Here is a 20,470-nt window from a genome sequence, read left to right as displayed (position 1 = left end):
CAGGTTCAATTCCCCTACCGGCCTCCCCGAACAGGCGCCGGAATGAGGCGACTAGGGGCTTTTCACAGTAACTTAATTGAAGCCTACTTGTGACAATAAGCGATTATTATTATTATCCCAGAGTGGACCACCAGTGAATCCAAAACCCAAAATATGTCTACCAGCGGACATGGGATTAATTCCAAACAGAGTATTACTGACATGATGCTAAAAATGGAATCCCAGAAGCTGGCGAGTTTGAGGCAGGACCAAAACACATGCATATGGTCAGTTGGGACAAGCGAACAGTGATCACACCTATCCTCAACATTTGGAACATCCCACTCATCCTTGCCTTGGTCAAGTGCATCCTATGCAGCACCTTAAACTGAATTAGGCTCAACCAGGCACATGAGAACATGGAGTTGATCCTGTAAAGGGCCTCCCTCCAAACCTCGCTAGTGAGTATAGGATCCAACTTGCTCCCATTTTGCCCTTACCCCGCTTGGTGGGGAGAGATCAGGGGGTTCTCCGACCCCCCGCCCCCGGGTCGGAAAATCGGCGGGTGATGGCGTGAATCCCGCCCCCGCCGGCCGCCAAGTTCTCCGGCACCCGAGGTTCGGCGGGGGCGGGAATCGCGCCGTGCTGGTCGGCGGGGCCCCCCCCCCACCCCGGCAATTCTCTGGTCCACGATGGGCCGAAGTCCCGCTGCTGTAATGCCGGTCCCACCGGCATGAATTAAACCACCACCCTTACTGGCGGGACCAGGCGGCGCGGGCGGGCTCTGGGGTCCTGGGAGGGGTGCGGGGTAATCTGGCCCCAGGGGGTGCCCCCATAGTGGCTGGCCCGCGATCGGGGCCCACCGATCCGTGGGCGGGCCTGTGCTGTGGGGGCACTCTTTCCCCTCCGCATCGGCCATGTCAGCCTCCGCGATGGCCGACGCGGAGGTGACCCTGCGCATGCGCGGGGATGACGTCAGCAGCCGCTGACGTCCCGCGCATGCGCGGACTTCCGCGGGCCAGCGGAGTCCCTTCGGCCCCGGCTGTTGTGGCGCCAAATGCCTTCCATGCCGGCTGGCGGGGCGCAAACCACTCCAGCACGGGCCTAGCCCCTAAAGGTGAGGGCTTGGCCCTAAAGGTGCGGAGGATTCCGCACCTTTGGGGCGGCCCGACGCCGGAGTGGTTCACGCCACTCCATCCCACCGGGACCCCCCGCCGGGTAGGGGAGAATCCCGCCCCAGATGAGAGACTATGACCATATAGGTCTGCGATAGACTCCTTGCCAGGCTATGCCAAGGTAAAATGCTCTTCAACGGAGAGGAGGGTGGAGCCAGAGGAAAGGATGGGAAAACTGTACGACAGAAATCGCAAACTTGAAAATAACGAAAAAGGCTCAGAGTTGTGTTGCCTAAATTTGTCGGTAACTCTCTAAAACTGGCAGACCTCCCTTCTACAAACAAGTCACCAAAATGCTCAATTCCCTTCACTTTCCACAATCTAAATGTTGGATCCAATCCAAAAAGTAATAAACGGTGATCAGTATAGATAGGGGCCTGTGAAGACAGCGAAAGGAGTTTTAAAATGATGTTGAAATGGTTTCCAGATCCTAAAAGAGGATACCACCACTGGGTTCGAGGAAAATCTAGTGGGAGAAAGGACAATGGTGCAGTAACCATGGCAAGGAGAATGGATATAATGCAAGAACGACCCTCCATTTTACTCCAGATATAATCAGGATCATTCATCCACAAGAAAAGCTACTAAATATTAGCAATCCAATAATAAATTTGGGTGGGCCAAGCCCCCTGTCCGCCTATCTGGAGTAGAACGCTGCGGATTCTTACCCGTCCAAATAAAAGCAGATATCAATTTAAACCTTAATAAAAAGACTTGGGTAGAAAAGTGGGGGACATTGAAAGAAAAATATGGGGATTACATTCATTTTTATTGTTTGAATCCTACCTGCCAAATATTGAGGAAGGCTGTTCCACCTCTGTAGGTCCGTTTTAACAGTATTAATCAGGTTTGAGCGATTCAATTTGTGAAGAGAGGCCCAATTGCGGCTACCCTGACACCCAAGTAACAAAATCTTGTCCTACATGGGTGGCAGGGTAAGGTACCAAAATGCGCTCGCCTTTACGGGGGGTTTGACCTGAAAAATTTCCCACTTGCCTGGGCTTAATTTATAGCCACAAACAAAACCAAAGGTATTAAGTGTCTTCATTAGGCTATCAATGGATGGTCTGTAATATATAAAAGTAGGTCATCTGCATAAAGAGATGCCTGATGTTCCATCCCATCACGACTAATGCCCCTCCATAGACCCTCAAGGCTATAGAGAGCGGCTGTATTGCCAGGGCAAATACGAGTGGAGAAAGTAGGCAGACCTGCCTAGTGCCCCTATTCACTTTAAACACAAAGTGTTTCTGTGAACACTGGCCGTAGGGGCATTATATAACAAGTGGATCCAGAAGGAAAGTTTATGGCCAAATCCAAATCTCCCGAGATTCTCATAAATATTCCCACTCCACCCTATCAAATGCTTTCCCAGCATCAAGAGAAACTATCACCTCACACTTGGATGCAAGGGAGGGTTGAGCACAGGCAGCTGCTACAGTTTACACAGTCACACATTCCACTATGTCTATCTGTGAAATGAAAGTAATTTCATGAAAAGTCACATTTAATGGGTTTAACAATGAAGCACATAGTGTCTTTTAGCAAAATTGTTTTTCCATTTCATCTCAACACAAATGGGACTAATTGATCTTATGGTGCAATGAGTACACTTTTTCCAATTGGTGATATATTATCTATTTTTCTAACTGCAGAGAAACGTCCTGCATTAATTGATGCCTATTCGGAACTTTCTACTGAACATATCAGGTTCTCATGTGGACAGGACACACTTGTATGAGCACAGCACGAAAATTAATGAAGACATTCACATGAAATCATTTGATGAAATATACCTCAAATTTTATTTGTTACATTCATTGTTTCAACATATTTCAACATTTTTTACAAATGCCACATGAAATTTAAAATGAGAGTCAATTGAGGGCATGAGTTCAGTGTAGATTTTACAGCGGTAAATCAGGAATGTTATAGCATACTGCATGCCATTTGATCCATTAAGTTTGTGCTAATGTTCTCCAAAGTTGAGCTTGTCTAATACCGCTCTTGTTCAAGGCAGCCATGTAGCCTCGCCTGCCGCTGACTGCCCACTGTGAATGTAGGGCTACAGGTCGTATGGGTGTCTCCCAGGCCACCCCCCTAGGTGCCCTCTGGTCCCAGCAGACCCATCAGCAGGATGGGCGTGCTCCAGCTCAAACAGTACCATCTTGTTGGCTGGCTGGGATAGTGTGTATGGGGAGTGAAGTGTGTATATGCGGCTGCAGCTTGTCAACCTCCCGAGTGTCGATCACGGACTTGGCGAATCCCGCACCGTTTCTTATTGGAATTGATTGCATTGCACGTGGCGCCGGTGCTAGCCCTTTAACAGCCACTGAAACCGTCCAGGTGCAGCGCAGTTTTGCTGTCATGGAAGTTCACGAATCCTGCCCTGGTGTCAGCACTTAATCTCAGGAACGGAGAATTCTGCCGTGTTTGTTTTCAAGAAGGAGTTAGATATAGCTCTTGGAGCTAAAGGGATCAAAGTATATGGGGGAAAGTGGGAGCAGGTTACTGAGTTCGATGATCAACCATGATCATACTGAATGACAGAACAGGCTTCAGTTATTCAAAGGCCTGGTTTGCCCATACCTGGGGTACTGTGAGCAGTCCTGGGCACCAGACGTTTGGAAGGGTCTACTGGCCTTGGACACATTCAGCTTAGATTTACCAGAATGATGTCTGGATGTGAAGGGTTAAATTATGAGGCAAGATCACGCAAATGGAATTTAAGAGGTTAACAGCTGATTTGACTGAAGTTATTAAAATGATTAAGGGGAACGGGGAACAGATAGAACAAATGGGGAAAACCAGTTGCTTGCTCCTTAGCCTCCATCACTGTTCACTTTAACCATTCACAAAGCTTTGTGCAAGTTCAGACAAGATAATTGTTGAACTAATGCCTTTTCTTGTCTTCTCTCCCGTGTGAAATGATTTGCTCCATTTTTACATATCCATCTGCCAGCGATCAGGAACTTGCCTGTGCATGGAAACTACAATCTTGTGTCCTATCACTACTTAATAGTACATTCAAGTCACTTCCTAGTAGTATTCAACATCCCCTACAATTGTCTCACATTTACAACCATTGTGTGAAACTTAATTGTGCTATTGGGCTATTGGAATAACAGTAAACCCCTCATATGCTTGGTTATCAAACTGGATTTGATTCAGGTTTGTGTACTGCACTTAATTCTGCTTCTCTCCTCACATTTTTAAGGTTATACTTTTAGTCCATCTGGTGTGTATCTGCCTTCGGGTCAATTGCTCCATAATTTCTGTTTCAAGTAGAACTTGAAGATAAAGCCTGTGTGAGCAGTTCTAAATCACTCTGTTAACTGATCAAAGAATAAATCCCTTTGTCTGTACTGCTTACTAAAAGCAGGCACAATTTGCAGCCAAATAAACTGAATAGAAGCATTTTGCAAACCATTTCAACCTTATCTTTAAGAACAGGCCGTCATACATGTGTTTACAGTAAATGTACAGTTTAAACTGACCAGCTGAACTTCCACTGTATCACATCTGTTTCCAACACGAAAACCAATTACTTGTTTCTCTTCAGCACACAACCCATTCATTGAGAGACAGGGAGTGAAAAAAAATCAAAAGTCAAAATTAACTGAAGTGTAGAGAGTAGAAAGGGATGTACAACAAGGAGTTACAGTGAAATTTTAGAGTAAGATTAAGAGTCTCACAAAGGAACTAACTGGCTGCTGAAGCAAAAATAACATTTATTGGGTAAACTAAAATACATTTAAACTACATCAGTTTTCATTTCTTTGGCCCAATGACCTTCACAGATGCAGAGTCAAAAAACAAAAGAAAATTGGCACAGAGCTAAAGGAGGTGGTATTGGGAAGGTTAAATAGATGGGGGAGTTGGAGAAGCAGGAACAATTGAGCATGAGCTCTGGTGATTAATGGCAATGTTAACAATCGTGTGCCAAAAGGAGGAAACTAGTGTCTGAAGAACGAAGAGTTGCATGGATGAGCTGGGCTAGGGAGAGGTAATTGGTGGGTTGGAGGAAGTTAAGATGGGGAAGGGTGAAGCCATTCAAATATTTAAGCATGAATGTGAGAATTATAAATTCAGTTATTAAGAAAGCGAGTGCAGGCCAGTAGAAATAGGTGGTGTGCTGGATTGACTTGGTGCGGAATTGGGTCAGGGCAGCAGTTTTGTGTGTGCTAGTCTTTACAGAGGGTGGAGGCTAGGAGGCTGGCCAGGAAGGCGTTGCAGTAACAGAAAATGCTGGAAATACTCAGGTCAGGGAGCATCTGCGGAGAGAGAAGCAGAGTTAATGTTTCATTCAGGTCAATGAACTTTCAGTCACAAATGGAGAAAGTGATGTAAAAGTTTTAAGTAAGTACAGAGACAGGAAAAGTGGTAGAAGAGGAAAGGACAAAAGGTCTGTGATGGTGGAAATTAGGAGAGATTAAATGGCAAAAGGGATGTTGATCCAAGTCAAAAGGCATTGGATGTTAAAAGAAACAAAAGATGGGACAGGAGGAGGTGTAAAAATAATATCAGAATGCTTTCTGAAAAATGCAAGCAGCGGTTATATTCTGAAGGACTTCCTTAAAACCTGTTACATTTCTTGTAGTAATCCACGGGAGGCAGGAGTTCCGTCACCACACCAATATTTATTTACAATAACGATATTACAGGAGCAGCTACAAACAGTGCTGCTAGCAGTCCAGTCAACTTAAGACTGCTCACAAAGCCTACACAGGTGATTATATGGGCCCCCTCAATGAGCTATCATTGAAGGAGCTCATACTCCAATTGGCCAACCAATGAAGCCAATTGGAGTTCATTACACCACCCCCCCCCCCCCCCCCCCCCCCCCACCCCCCCAAGGTCCGAGGAATTACTGCCAGCTGGCATTCCTCTGAGCTTCTTCCTGCTCCTCACGTCTGGGTCTGTCACCTCTGTGTCGCCGGGACGTTCTCCGAAGTGGGCGGGGTGTACCTTATAGGTGCTCGTCTTTTCCTTGACGACCTCCTTGGAAGTTGTTCGTCCTCCTCCTCGGGGAGAGGTGTCGCGGCGGCCTCATCGAGAGTGTCCATCTCCGACTCTGATGACGGGGTCTGGAGAAATTGCTCGGGGCTGGGGTGTGGGTATCCTTTCCGTCTGGGCTATCCCAGCTTGAGGCGGTCCTGCTTCGCCTGCCTCCAGATGTGGTTCCGCTGCCCTTATTTGGTCTAGGTGTTTCTTCAGCACCTTACCTCCTATTGAAACCTCATAGGATATGGGCCCTGTTTGGGACTCTACCGTGCCGTTGACCCACGTTGGTCCATTCCCATAATTCTTGACCCAAACCGGTTCCCCCACCTGGAAATGTCTCTGCTGACGACTATTATCATGCCCCCTGCGTTGGGCCTCCTGTTGTTTCTCCACTTTCTCCGTTAAATTTGGGAAAAGGAGACTCAGCCTCGTTCGCAGCCGCCTTCCCATTAAGAGTTCAGCTGGCGGTATGCCCGTTGTGGAATGCGGTGTGGTCCTGTAATCAAACAGCCAGCGGGAGAGCTTTGTGTCTATTGATGCTGCCGGCTGCTTCTTGAGTCCCGCTTTAAGTGTCTGGACCACTCTCTCTGCCAGGCCGTTGGTCGCTGGATGGTAAGGGGCCGTTTTGATGTGACGGACTCCGTTTTCCTTCAGGAATTTTCCAAATTCCCCACTTGTGAATGCCGTTCCGTTGTCCGACACCAATACCTCCGGCAGTCCATGTGTTGCAAACGAGGCCCTGAGCTTTTCAATTGTCGATGCTGTGCTTGCCGTGTTTACCCGGTGGACGTCCAACCATTTGGAGTGGACGTCCACTATCACCAAAAACATTGAGCCCATGAAAGGGCCGGCGTGGTCAATATGCAGGCGGGCCCACGGTCTGCCTGGCCATTCCCACGGGTGCAATGGCGCCGCTGGTGGCACTCTTTGCCCCTGTTGGCACTCCTGGCACCGATGTACCAAGGCTGCTATGTCTGTGTCCAAACCTGGCCACCAAACATAGCTTCGAGCTAGCATCTTAATTTTAGATACCCCTGGGTGTCCGTGATGTAACTCAGTTAAGATTGCCTGACGGCCCTGAGCTGGGACGATTACCCGGGCTCCCCATAATAGGATACCGTCTTCTACGGTTATTTGGTCCCTTCTGCTCCAGTATGGGTGCATCTGGGGCTCCACTGGTCTTTCCAGTTCCCCTGTTAGCAGTAAATGCTTCATCTTGGCTAAAACTGGGTCTTTTTGCGTCCACAACCGAATATGTTGTGCATCTACTGGTAGGGTGTCCAAAAAATTTAGAGTCATTACTGTCTCCTCTACTTTTGGTATTTGCGGCGGAGTGTCCGGGAGGGGATGTCTGCTCAAAAGCATCTGCATGTGCTACTCGCGTTCCCGGTCTGTGCTCCAGAACGTATCTATATGCCGCCAGTAGCAACGGCCAGCGTTGGATTCTAGCTGATGCAATCGGGGGTATTGACTTGTCTTCTTTTAATAACCCTAATAACGGCTTATGGTCCGTCACTATGGTGAATTTCCGCCCTTACAGATACTGGTGAAATTTTTTTACTGCGAATATCACCGCCAGTCCTTCCTTCTCGATTTGGGCATACTTCCTCTCAGCCACCGCCAAGGTCCTCGAAGCATAGGCTATTGGCCGTTCTTCCCCATTCCTTCCTCTATGGGCTAAGATGGCTCCTACCCCGTAGGGGGATGCATCACAAGTGACCACCAACTCCTTCCTTGGGTCATAATGCTCTAGGACATTTTCGGATGACAGCTGTTCCTTAATGTCCCTAAATGCTCGGTTTTGGCGGGTGGACCATTTCCATTCTTGCCCCTTTTTTAGTAGCTGGTGGAGGGGTTCTAGGATGGACGCCCTATTTTCAATAAATTTTCCATAATAGGTTACCAACCCTAGAAATGATCGTAACTCCTGGACCGTGGTGGGAGCTGGGGCTTCTTTTATTGCCCTTGCTCTGTCTTCTAATGGATGTAAGCCTGACTCGCCGACTTTATATCCCAGGTACGTCACTTGTGGGGCCAGAAAAATAAATTTTTCCCTTTTTAGCCGTACGCCTGTCTTTGCGAAACGCCTGAGCACTTCCTCCAGGTTCCTTAAGTGTTCCCTGTTTGTCCTACCCGTGATTAAGACATCGTCCAAATAAATCGCCACCTGCGGTAGTAGCTGCAGAATATTTTTCATCGTACGCTGGAATATAGCGCAGACTGATGACACTCCAAAAGGTAGCCCAGTATAACGAAAAAGGCATTTCAGGGTGTTGATCGTAGCGAACTTCTGGGAGCCCTTGTCCAGTTTTAACTGCAGGTAGGCGTGGCTCATGTCTAGTTTCGTGAACAAAAGCCCACCTGCCAATTTGGCATATAGGTCGTCTATTTTCGGGATTGGGTATTTGTCCAGCAGTGCGTATTTGTTTACTGTCTGTTTGAAATCTCCACAGAGACGTATCGAGCCGTCTGGCTTCAAAATTGGTACCACCGGCGCTGCCCATTCCGAGAATTGTACTGGTCTGATAATGCTGTCGCGCCGTAACCTTTCTATTTCGTGATCTACTTTCTTCCTTAATGCAAAAGGTACCGGCCTGGCCTTACAAAATTTTGGAAGGGCTTCTGGGTCCACGTGCAAAGTTGCTTTGGCGCGTATGATTTCCCCCAAACCTTCCTGTAAGACCTCCGGGTATTTTTGGAGTACTCCACTCAACTACCAGCTTCCACTCTGGAAAATTTTCATCCAATCTAATGTTAGGTCTTTCATAAGAACATAAGAACGTCAGAACTAGGAGCAGGAGTAGGCCATCTGGCCCCTCGAGCCTGCTCCGCCATTCAATGAGATCATGGCTGATCTTTTGTGGGCTCAGCTCCACTTTCCGGCCCGAACACCATAACCCTTAATCCCTTTATTCTTCAAAAAACTATCTATCTTTACCTTAAAAACATGTAATGAAGGAGCCTCAACTGCTTCACTGGGCAAGGAATTCCATAGATTCACAACCCTTTGGGTGAAGAAGTTCCTCCTAAACTCAGTCCTAAATCTACTTCCCCTTATTTTGAGGCTATGTTCCCTAGTTCTGCTTTCACCCGCCAGTGGAAACAACCTGCCCGCATCTATCCTATCTATTCCCTTCATAATTTTAAATGTTTCTATAAGATCCCCCCTCATCCTTCTAAATTCCAACGAGTACAGTCCCAGTCTACTCAACCTCTCCTCATAATCCAACCCCTTCAGCTCTGGGATTAACCTAGTGAATCTCCTCTGCACACCCTCCAGTGCCAGCATGTCCTTTCTCAAGTAAGGAGACCAAAACTGAACACAATACTCCAGGTGTGGCCTCACTAACACCTTATACAATTGCAACATAACTTCCCTAGTCTTAAACTCCATCCCTCTAGCAATGAAGGACAAAATTCCATTTGCCTTCTTAATCACCTGTTGCACCTGTAAACCAACTTTCTGTGACTCATGCACTAGCACACCCAGGTCTCTCTGCACAGCGGCATGCTTTAATATTTTATCGTTTAAATAATAATCCCATTTGCTGTTATTCCTACCAAAATGGATAACCTCACATTTGTCAACATTGTATTCCATCCGCCAGACCCTAGCCCATTCACTTAACCTATCCAAATCCCTCTGCAGACTTCCAGTATCCTCTGCACTTTTCGCTTTACCACTCATCTTAGTGTCATCTGCAAACTTGGACACATTACCCTTGGTCCCCAACTCCAAATCATCTATGTAAATTGTGCACAATTGTGGGCCCAACATGGATCCCTGGGGGGCACCACTAGCTACTGATTGCCAACCAGAGAAACACCCATTAATCCCCACTCTTTGCTTTCTATTAATTAACCAATCCTCTATCCATGCTACTACTTTACCCTTAATGCCATGCATCTTTATCATATGCAGCAACCTTTTGTGTGGCACCTTGTCAAAGGCTTTCTGGAAATCCAGATATACCACATCCATTGGCTCCCCGTTATCTACTGCACTGGTAATGTCCTCAAAAAATTCCACTAAATTAGTTAGGCACGACCTGCCCTTTATGAACCCATGCTGCGTCTGCCCAATGGGACAATTTCTATCCAGATGCCTCGCTATTTCTTCCTTGATGATAGATTCCAGCATCTTCCCTACTACCGAAGTTAAGCACACTGGCCTATAATTTCCTGCTTTCTGCCTACCTCCTTTTTTAAACAGTGGTGTCACGTTTGCTAATTTCCAATCCACCGGGACCACCCCAGAGTCTAGTGAATTTTGGTAAATTATCAGTAGTGCATCTGCAATTTCCCTAGCCATCTCTTTTAGTACTCTGGGATGCATTCCATCAGGGCCAGTAGACTTGTCTACCTTTAGCCCCATTAGCTTGCCCATCACTACCTCCTTAGTGATAACAATCCTCTCAAGGTCCTCACCTGTCATAGCCTCATTTCTATCAGTCGCTGGCATGTTATTTGTGTCTTCCACTGTGAAGACCGACCCAGAAAACCTGTTCAGTTCCTCAGCCATTTCCTTATTTCCCATTATTAAAACTCCCTTCTCATCCTCTACAGGACCAATATTTACCTTAGCCACTCTTTTTTGTTTTATATATTTGTAAAAACTTTTACTGTCTGTTTTTATATTCTGAGCAAGTTTACTCTCATACTCTATCTTACTCTTCTTTATAGCTTTTTTAGTAGCTTTCTGTTCCCCCACTAAAGATTTCCCAGTCCTCTAGTCTCCCACTAATCTTTGCCACTTTATATGCTCTTTCCTTCAATTTGATACTCTCCCTTATTTCCTTAGGTATCCACGGTCGATTTTCCCTCTTTCTACCTTCCTTCCTTTTTGTTGGTATAAACCTTTGCTGAGCACTGTGAAAAATCGCTTGGAAGGTTCTCCACTGTTCCTCAACTGTTCCACCATAAAGTCTTTGCTCCCAGTCTACCTTAGCTAGTTCTTCTCTCATCCCATTGTAATCTCCTTTGTTTAAACACAAAAAACTAGTATTTGATTTTACTTTCTCACCCTCCATCTGTATTTTAAATTCCACCATATTGTGATCGCTCCTTCTTAGAGGATCCCTAACTATGAGATCATGAATCAATCCTGTCTCATTACACAGGACAAGATGTAGGACCGCTTGTTCCCTCGTAGGTTCCATTACATACTGTTCTAGGAAACTATCGCGGATACATTCTATAAACTCCTCCTCAAGGTTGCCTTGACCGACCTGGTTAAACCAATCGACATGTAGATTAAAATCCCCCATGATAACTGCTGTACCATTTCTACATGCATCAGTTATTTCTTTGTTTATTGCCTGCCCCACCATAACGTTACTATTTGGTGGCCGATAGACTACTCCTATCAGTGACATTTTTGCCTTACTATTCCTGATTTCCACCCAAATGGATTCAACCTTATCCTCCATAGCACCGATGTCATCCCTTACTATTGCCCGAATGTCATCCTTAAATAACAGAGCAACACCACCTCCCTTACCATCGACTCTGTCGTTCCGAATAGTTTGATACCCTCGGATATTTAACTCCCAGTCGTGACCATCCTTTAACCATGTTTCAGTAATGGCCACTAAATCATAGTCTTTTACGATGATTTGTGCCATCAACTCATTTACTTTATTCCGAATACTACGAGCATTCAGGTAAAGTACACTTATGTTGGTTTTTTAACCTCTTTTTTGAATCTTAACATCTCCAGTTTTATTCCTTTTAGTATTACTGGGCCTATTCACTGAGCTCCCCTCAGTCACTGTACCTTGTACTGTCGCCCTTTTTGATTTTTGACTATGTCTTCTCTGGCTTGCACTTTTCCCCTTACTTCCTTTTGCTTCTGTCCCTGTTTTACTACCTTCCAACTTCCTGCATCGGTTCCCACCCCCCTGCCACATTAGTTTAAACCCTCCCCAACAGCTCTAGAAAACACCCCCCCAGGACATCGGTTCCAGTCCTGTCCGGGTGCAGACCGTCCGGTTTGTACTGGTCCCACCTCCCCCAGAACCAGTCCCAAAGCCCCAGGAATTTGAATTCCTCCCTCTTGCACCATCTCTCGAGCCACGCATTCATCCTATCTATCCTGACATTCCTACTCTGACTAGCTCGTGGCACTGGTAGCAATCCTGAGATTACTACCTTTGAGGTCCTACTTTTTAGTTTAACTCCTAACTCCCTGAATTCCGCTTGTAGGACCTCATCCCGTTTTTTACTTATATCGTTGGTGCCTATGTGCACCACGACAGCTGGCTGTTCACCCTCTCCCCCCCCCCCAGAATGTCCTGCAGCCGCTCCGAGACATCCTTGACCCTTGCACCAGGGAGGCAACATACCATCCTGGAGTCTCGATTGCGTCCACAGAACCGCCTGTCTATTCCCCTTACGATCGAGTCCCCTATCACTATAGCCCTGCCATTTTTCTTCCTGTCCTGCTTTGCAGCAGAGCCAGCCAGTTCCGTCCAATTAAGTTCGGTCCGGAGCCCTCTACTATCGTCAATGGTAATCTGAGCAATTGTTTCTCATATTCCACAGGTACATGAGTCGTGCCTAGAACTTCCAGGGGTTCCCCTGTGTAGGTTTTAAGTTTCGTCGATGTTTTTGTTAGGGTTAGTGGCTGGAGTCCATCTATGATTTTTCTAAATGCTGCCACTCCCATTACTGATACGGCCGCACCCGTGTCTATTTCCATTATTGTCGGCCGCCCGTTCACCCGTGGGGTAATCCTAATGGGTTCTGCTTTCTTTGTTGTAATATTATATAATTGTTCCCCTTCGGAGGAGGATGGGGCATCTAGGTTGTGTACTTCCCTGCGTCCCCACCTGCTATTCCTCTTTTGCCACCTCCTTCTAGGGTTTCTGTCATTGTTATCCCACTCTGTCTGGTGCCAGAAACGCTCCTTCTCTGTTGGGGGAGCCTCAGCCGGTACTTCCCTCTGTCTCCAGTTAGTCCTGGCAGACTTGGGGGCAGTTCTGGGGGTTTTCCTTTTTCCCTCTATTCCTCAGGTTTTTCCTGAGAGCGGCTGTCTGGTAGCAGGACCCATTGTGGTAGTCCCTCTCACAGGTATCTACCTCCATTGGCGTGCCCTGTAGTTCCTGAGCCCCACTTGCTGCCTTTTCTAGGGACAGTGCGAGCTGTAACGCCTGCCTGCAGTCTAGCTCCGTTTCCGCCAACAGGCGTTTCTGTATTGTGAGGTCGTTTATACCACACACTAACCGGTCCCGAAGCATTTCATTTAGCGTCGGGCCAAACTCACATTTTTCCGCCAGCCTTCTCAGGTGGGTCAAGAAATTCGTGACTGACTCCCTGTCTTCCCGCTTCGCTGTGTAGAATCTGTACCTACGCAAAATGAGGGGTGGTTTTGGGTCGTAGTGCTCTTTCACCAATTCCGTTACTTCTTGGAAAGTTTTCGTGTCCGGCGCATCGGGATAAGTCAGACTACGTATAATGGCGAAAGCGGAGGGTCCGCACACCGACAGCAGGATAAGCCGTCTCCTTTCATCCGTCAGTATATGATTTGCCCGGAAGAAGTAACACATTCTCTCCACATACTGGGACCAGTCCTCAATAGCCGGGTCGAATGCCTCTAACCTTGCAAAAAACGGCATTTTTAAAATGGCAAGACTTACCCTCCGAATGCGGCAGCTGGTCTCTGCAAAATTCGTAGTTTACCTCGTCGCCACTGTAGTAATCCACGGGAGGCAGGAGTTCCGTCACCACACCAATATTTATTTACAATAACGATATTACAGGAGCAGCTACAAACAGTGCTGCTAGCAGTCCAGTCAACTTAAGACTGCTCACAAAGCCTACACAGGTGATTATATGGGGCCCCTCAATGAGCTATCATTGAGGGAGCTCATACTCCAATTGGCCAACCAATAAAGCCAATTGGAGTTCATTACATTTCTAAAGTTTTCAATTCCGAAATAGATTATCAACTTGAAATATGAACTTGGCTCTTTTCTCTTAAAATGCTACCTAACGTTCGTATTTCCAGCATTATTTGTTTTGATTTCAAGTTTCCAGCATCAGCAGTATTTTGCTTTGTGTTAGAGCATTAGAGAGTTGAGTCTGGAAGTGACAAAGGTGTGGATGAGGGTCTCAGCAGACGATGGGCTGAGGAAGAGGAGGGCCGTTTTATGGAATGGCCGTAGCTGGAGAACACCATAAGTTCTAAAGATCGTCTCAGGTTCGATTAGGACATCCATGTTGGAAATGGTGCAAATTGAGACTAGCTCATAAGGAATGATGGAATTGATGGCAGTGGTGCTGAATTCAAGATGATGTCCGATGATCATAGCTTTAGCCTTCCAAATGACAGCTGGATCAAACTACAGCTGACCCAAGACTGTATTTCAAACAGTCTGTCAACACAAAGGCAGTGGTAGGGGGTTAGAACTGGGACTAATTAAATCATCACAACAATAATGTTTCTTGTTGAAATAGTTTCTTTGCACTTTATCTCATTTTTCTTCTCTTTAAATCTGACCTTATCACAGGTCCCAGATGATAATTTGTAAATAAATAAATTGGATACATTATAATAATTTCCTGTTCCCTCAAATGACTTGCCTGACCTATTGTTTTCTAATTAGCTGTAACATTGGAAATGTTTAATCTATAGTTCCTAAATATATTTACAAGTAATCTTTTTAAAAAATATTTTGTGTTAATTAAAATCAATATTTAGTTAAACAAATGTGAGTGACTTCCAAGTAGATAAAAGGAGGGGATCTTACTCAGAAACTAATTAATCTGACCGTTATTGTAGAACATGCCTGGACATGACTGAGGTTTCATGCCACACAATAACAATTAAAGGACAAGCTTCCTTTCCATCTGCGTTTTAAAGTGCTCTTCCTACGTAATTTGGCAGCAGTTTAGTTAACATAAAATAAAAGATTTTGTCCTAAAGGTCTGGGTAAATCTTTCATCTGGAACCAATGTCATCATCATGGAATTTTCTGAATGATTTAATGTTGCACAACGGTACAGCAAATGAATAATACAGAGGCTGATTTACAACGCAACAACACTTAAATATCAATTTTTAAAAAAACAAATGAGAAATATCATTTGGCATTTAAATGAGTTCTACTGTGCTCCGTTAAAAATTAATAAGTGGTCATTTTTCATTTAATAAAGTTTTATTTCTTGTTGAAAACTATCCTATTCTCATTCTGTGAGATGGACGTTGAGATGAATTATTGAATGGTTCTCACTACGTTTAACAGCATTTTTATCCAATCATATGACCTGACACCAATTAGTTCTTTAAGATCTGACAAGTATGATTGCCATTAATGGGAAAGGTACCTCTCAGGATAAGTATTAGCATTGACAGATATATCATAGACATATCACAGAATTTACAGTGCAGAAGGAGGCCATTCGGCCCATCGGGTCTGCACCGGCCTTTTGGAAAGAGCACCCTACTTAAGTCCACGCCTCCACTCTATCCCCATAACCCCACCTAACCTTTTTGGGACACTAAGGGCAATTTATCATCACCAACCCACCTAATCTGCACATCTTTGGATTGTGGGAGGAAACCGGAGCACCCGGAAGAAACCCACGCACACACGGGGAGAATGTGCAGACTTCGCACAGACAGTGACCCAAGCCAGCAATCGAACCTGGGACCTTGAAGCTGTGAAGCAACTGTGATAACCATATGCATGGTTATCCGCTTCGGTAGCTAAAGTAGGAAGGCTGATTATTATTTGAATGGGTGTAAATTGAGAGAGGTGAAGAATCTGTGAGACCTTGCGGCCCTTCTGCATCAGTCACTGAAAGGTAGCCCTCAGGTCCAGCAGGCAGTAAAGAAAGCAAATGGTATGAACCTTGTTTGGGCCCTAGATATTCAATAATTTTGAAACAATTAAATTAAAGTGTTCTTAAAGTTCTAGACTTATTAATAATGATCGTGAAACTGCTAGATTGTCCTTAAAAACCCATCTGGTTCACTAATATCCTTAATGGGGTGGAAATCTGCTGTCCTCATCTACTGTGACCTGTTTGTAATTTCAAACCCACAGCAATGTAGTTGACTCTTAACTGCCCTCTGAAATGACTTAGCAAGCCACTCAATTATATAACATTGCTACAGAAAAGTTGAATAAGAATAAAATTGTTCGGATCACCCGCCATCGACCCAGACACTGCAAAAGACACAGACGCAGACTGCCCAGTCCCAGTCCAACTTTTCAAAATCTTCCTCACTAACATTTGAGGACTTATGCCAAAATGGGAGAGCTATCCCACAGAATAGTCAAGCAACAGTGTAATGAACTCCAATTGGCTTTATTGGTTGGCCAATTGGAGTATGAGCTCCCTCAATGATAGCTCATTGAGGGGGCCCATATAATCACCTGTGTAGGCTTTGTGAGCAGTCTTAAGTTGACTGGACTGCTAGCAGCACTGTTTGTAGCTGCTCCTGTCATATCGTTATTGTAAATAAATATTGGTGTGGTGACGGAACTCCTGCCTCCCGTGAATTACTACAGTGGCGACAAGGTAAACTACGAATTTTGCGGAGACCAGCTGCCGCACTCGGAGGGTAAGCCTTGCCATTTTAAAAATGCCGTTTTTTGGGAGGTTAGAGGCATTCGACCCGGCTATTGAGGACTGGTCCCAGTATGTGGAGAGAATGTGTTACTTCTTCCGGGCAAATGATATACTGACGGACGAAAGGAGACGGCTTATCCTGCTGTCGGCGTGCGGACCCTCCGCTTTCGCCATTATACGTAGTCTGACTTATCCCAATGCGCCGGACACGAAAACTTTCCAAGAAGTAACGGAATTGGTGAAAGAGCACTACGACCCAAAACCACCCCTCATTTTGCGTAGGTACAGATTCTACACAGCGAAGCGGGAAGACAGGGAGTCAGTCACGAATTTCTTGACCCGCCTGAGAAGGCTGGCGGAAAAATGTGAGTTCGGCCCGACGCTAAATGAAATGCTTCGGGACCGGTTAGTGTGTGGTATAAACGACCTCACAATACAGAAACGCCTGTTGGCAGAAACGGAGCTAGACTGCAGGCAGGTGTTACAGCTCGCACTGTCCCTAGAAAAGGCAGCAAGTGGGGCGCAGGAACTACAGGGCACGCCAATGGAGGTAGATACCTGTGAGAGGGACTACCACAACGGGTCCTGCTACCAGATAGCCGCTCTCAGGAAAAACCTGAGGAATAGAGGGAAAAAGGAAAACCCCAGAACTGCCCCCAAGTCTGCCAGGACTAACTGGAGACAGATGGAAGTACCGGCTGAGGCTCCCCCAACAGAGAAGGAGCGTTTCTGGCACCAGACAGAGTGAGGTAACAACGACAGAAACCCTAGAAGGAGGTGGCAAAAGATGAAAAGCAGGTGGGGACGCAGGGAAGTACACAACCTAGACGCCCCATCCTCCTCCGAAGGGGAACAATTATATAATATTACAACGAAGAAAGCAGAACCCATTAGGATTACCCCACGGGTGAACGGGCGGCCGACAATAATGGAAATAGACACGGGTGCGGCCGTATCAGTAATGGGAGTGGCAGCTTAGAAAAATCAAAGATGGACTCCAGCCACTAACCCTAACAAAAACATCGACGAAACTTAAAACCTACACAGGGGAACCCCTGGAAGTTCTAGGCACGACTCATGTACCTGTGGAATATGAGAAACAATTGCTCAGATTACCGTTGACGATAGTAGAGGGCTCCGGACCGAGCTTTATTGGACGGAACTGGCTGAAAGACCTAAAATTAGATTGGATGAAAATTTTCCAGAGTGGAAGCGGGCAGTTGAGTGGAGTACTCCAAAAATACCCGGAGGTCTTCCAGGAAGGTTTGGGGGAAATCATAGGCGCCAAAGCAACTTTGCACGTGGACCCAGAAGCCCTTCCGAAATTTTGTAAGGCCAGGCCGGTACCTTTTGCATTATCAGACCAGTACAGTTTTCGGAATGGGCAGCGCCGGTGGTACCAATTTTGAAGCCAGACGGCGCGATACGTCGCTGTGGAGATTTCAAACAGACAGTAAACAAATACGCACTGCTGGACAAATACCCAATCCCGAAAATAGACGACCTATATGCCAAATTGGCAGGTGGGCTTTTGATCACGAAACTAGACATGAGTCACGCCTACCTGCAGTTAAAACTGGACAAGGGCTCCCAGAAGTTCGCTACGATCAACACCCTGAAGGGCCTTTTTCGTTATACTAGGCTACCTTTTGGAGTGTCATCAGCCTGCGCTTTATTCCAGCGTACGATGGAAAATATTCTGCAGGGACTACTGCAGGTGGCGATTTATTTGGACGATGTCTTAATCACGGGTAGGACAAACAATGAACACTTAAGGAACCTGGAGGAAGTGCTCAGACGTTTCGCAAAGGCAGGCGTACGGCTAAAAAGGGAAAAATGTGTTTTTCTGGCCCCACAAGTGACGTACCTGGGATATAAAGTAGACGAGTCAGGCTCACATCCATTAGAAGACAGAGTAAGGGCAATAAAAGAAGCCCCAGCTCCCACCACGGTCCAGGAGTTACGATCATTTCTAGGGTCGTTAACCTATTATGGAAAATTTATTGAAAATAGGGCATCCATCCTAGAACCCCTCCACCAGCTACTAAAAAAGGGGCAAGAATGGAAATGGTCCACCCGCCAAAACCGAGCATTTAGGGACATTAAGGAACAGCTGTCATCCGAAAATGTCCTAGAGCATTATGACCCAAGGAAGGAGTTGGTGGTCACTTGTGATGCATCCCCCTACGGGGTAGGAGCCGTCTTAGCCCATGGAGGAAGGAATGGGGAAGAACGGCCAATAGCCTATGCTTCGAGGACCTTGGCGATAGCTGAGAGGAAGTATGCCCAAATCGAGAAGGAAGGACTGGCGGTGATATTCGCAGTAAAAAAATTTCACCAGTATCTGTCCGGGCGGAAATTCACCATAGTGACGGACCATAAGCCGTTATTAGGGTTATTAAAAGAAGACAAGTCAATACCCCCGATTGCATCAGCTAGAATCCAACGCTGGGCATTGCTACTGGCGGCATATAGATACGTTCTGGAGCACAGACCAGGAACGCGAGTAGCACATGCAGATGCTTTGAGCAGACTTCTCCTCCCAGACACTCCGCCGCAAATACCAAAAGTAGAGGAGACAGTAATGACTCTAAATTTTCTGGACACCCTACCAGTAGATGCACAACATATTCGGTTGTGGACGCAAAAAGACCCAGTTTTAGCCAAGATGAAGCATTTACTGCTAACAGGGGAACTGGAAAGACCAGTGGAGCCCCAGATGCACCCATACTGGAGCAGAAGGGACCAAATAACCGTAGAAGACGGTATCCTATTATGGGGAGCCCGGGTAATCGTCCCAGCTCAGGGCCGTCAGGCAATCTTAACTGAGTTACATCACGGACACCCAGGGGTATCTAAAATTAAGATGCTAGCTCGAAGCTACGTTTGGTGGCCAGGTTTGGACACAGACATAGCAGCCTTGGTACGTCGGTGCCAGGAGTGCCAACAGGGGCAAAGAGTGCCACCAGCGGGGCCATTGCACCCGTGGGAATGGCCAGGCAGACCGTGGGCCCGCCTGCATATTGACCACGCCGGCCCTTTCATGGGCTCAATGTTTTTGGTGATAGTGGACGCCCACTCCAAATGGTTGGACGTCCACCGGGTAAACACGGCAAGCACAGCATCGACAATTGAAAAGCTCAGGGCCTCGTTTGCAACACATGGTCTGCCGGAGGTATTGGTGTCGGACAACGGAACGGCATTCACAAGTGGGGAATTTGGAACATTCCTGAAGGAAAACGGAGTCCGTCACATCAAAACGGCCCCTTACCATCCAGCGACCAACGGCCTGGCAGAGAGAGCGGTCCAGACACTTAAAGCGGGACTCAAGAAGCAGCCTGCAGCGTCAATAGACACAAAGCTCTCCCGCTAGCTGTTTGATTACAGGACCACACCGCATTCCACAACGGGCATACCGCCAGCTGAACTCTTAATGGGAAGGCGGCTGCGAACGAGGCTGAGTCTCCTTTTCCCAAATTTAACGGGGAAAGTGGAAAAACAACAGGAGGCCCAACGCAGGGGGCATGATAATAGTCGGCAGCAGAGACATTTCCAGGTGGGGGAACCGGTTTGGGTCAAGAATTATGGGAATGGACCAACGTGGGTCAAAGGCACGGTAGAGTCCCAAACAGGGCCCATATCCTATGAGGTTTCAATAGGAGGTAAGGTGCTGAAGAAACACCTAGACCAAATAAGGGCAGCGGAACCACACCTGGAGGCAGGCGAAGCAGGAC

General features: G+C 46.6%; 1 protein-coding gene across 2 annotated transcripts in view; it reads left to right on the top strand.

The window, feature by feature from the left end:
- The window catches only part of nudt6 (nudix (nucleoside diphosphate linked moiety X)-type motif 6), a 156,819-nt gene that overhangs the window by 59,758 nt on the left and 76,591 nt on the right, over window positions 1-20,470 (top strand). The window lies entirely within an intron of this gene.

The sequence above is a fragment of the Scyliorhinus canicula genome, chromosome 3 (assembly GCF_902713615.1).
Source record: "Scyliorhinus canicula chromosome 3, sScyCan1.1, whole genome shotgun sequence".
Classification (NCBI taxonomy): domain Eukaryota; kingdom Metazoa; phylum Chordata; class Chondrichthyes; order Carcharhiniformes; family Scyliorhinidae; genus Scyliorhinus; species Scyliorhinus canicula.
Note: the sequence above shows the minus strand (reverse complement) of the source record. Positions and strands in the feature narration are given on the sequence as shown.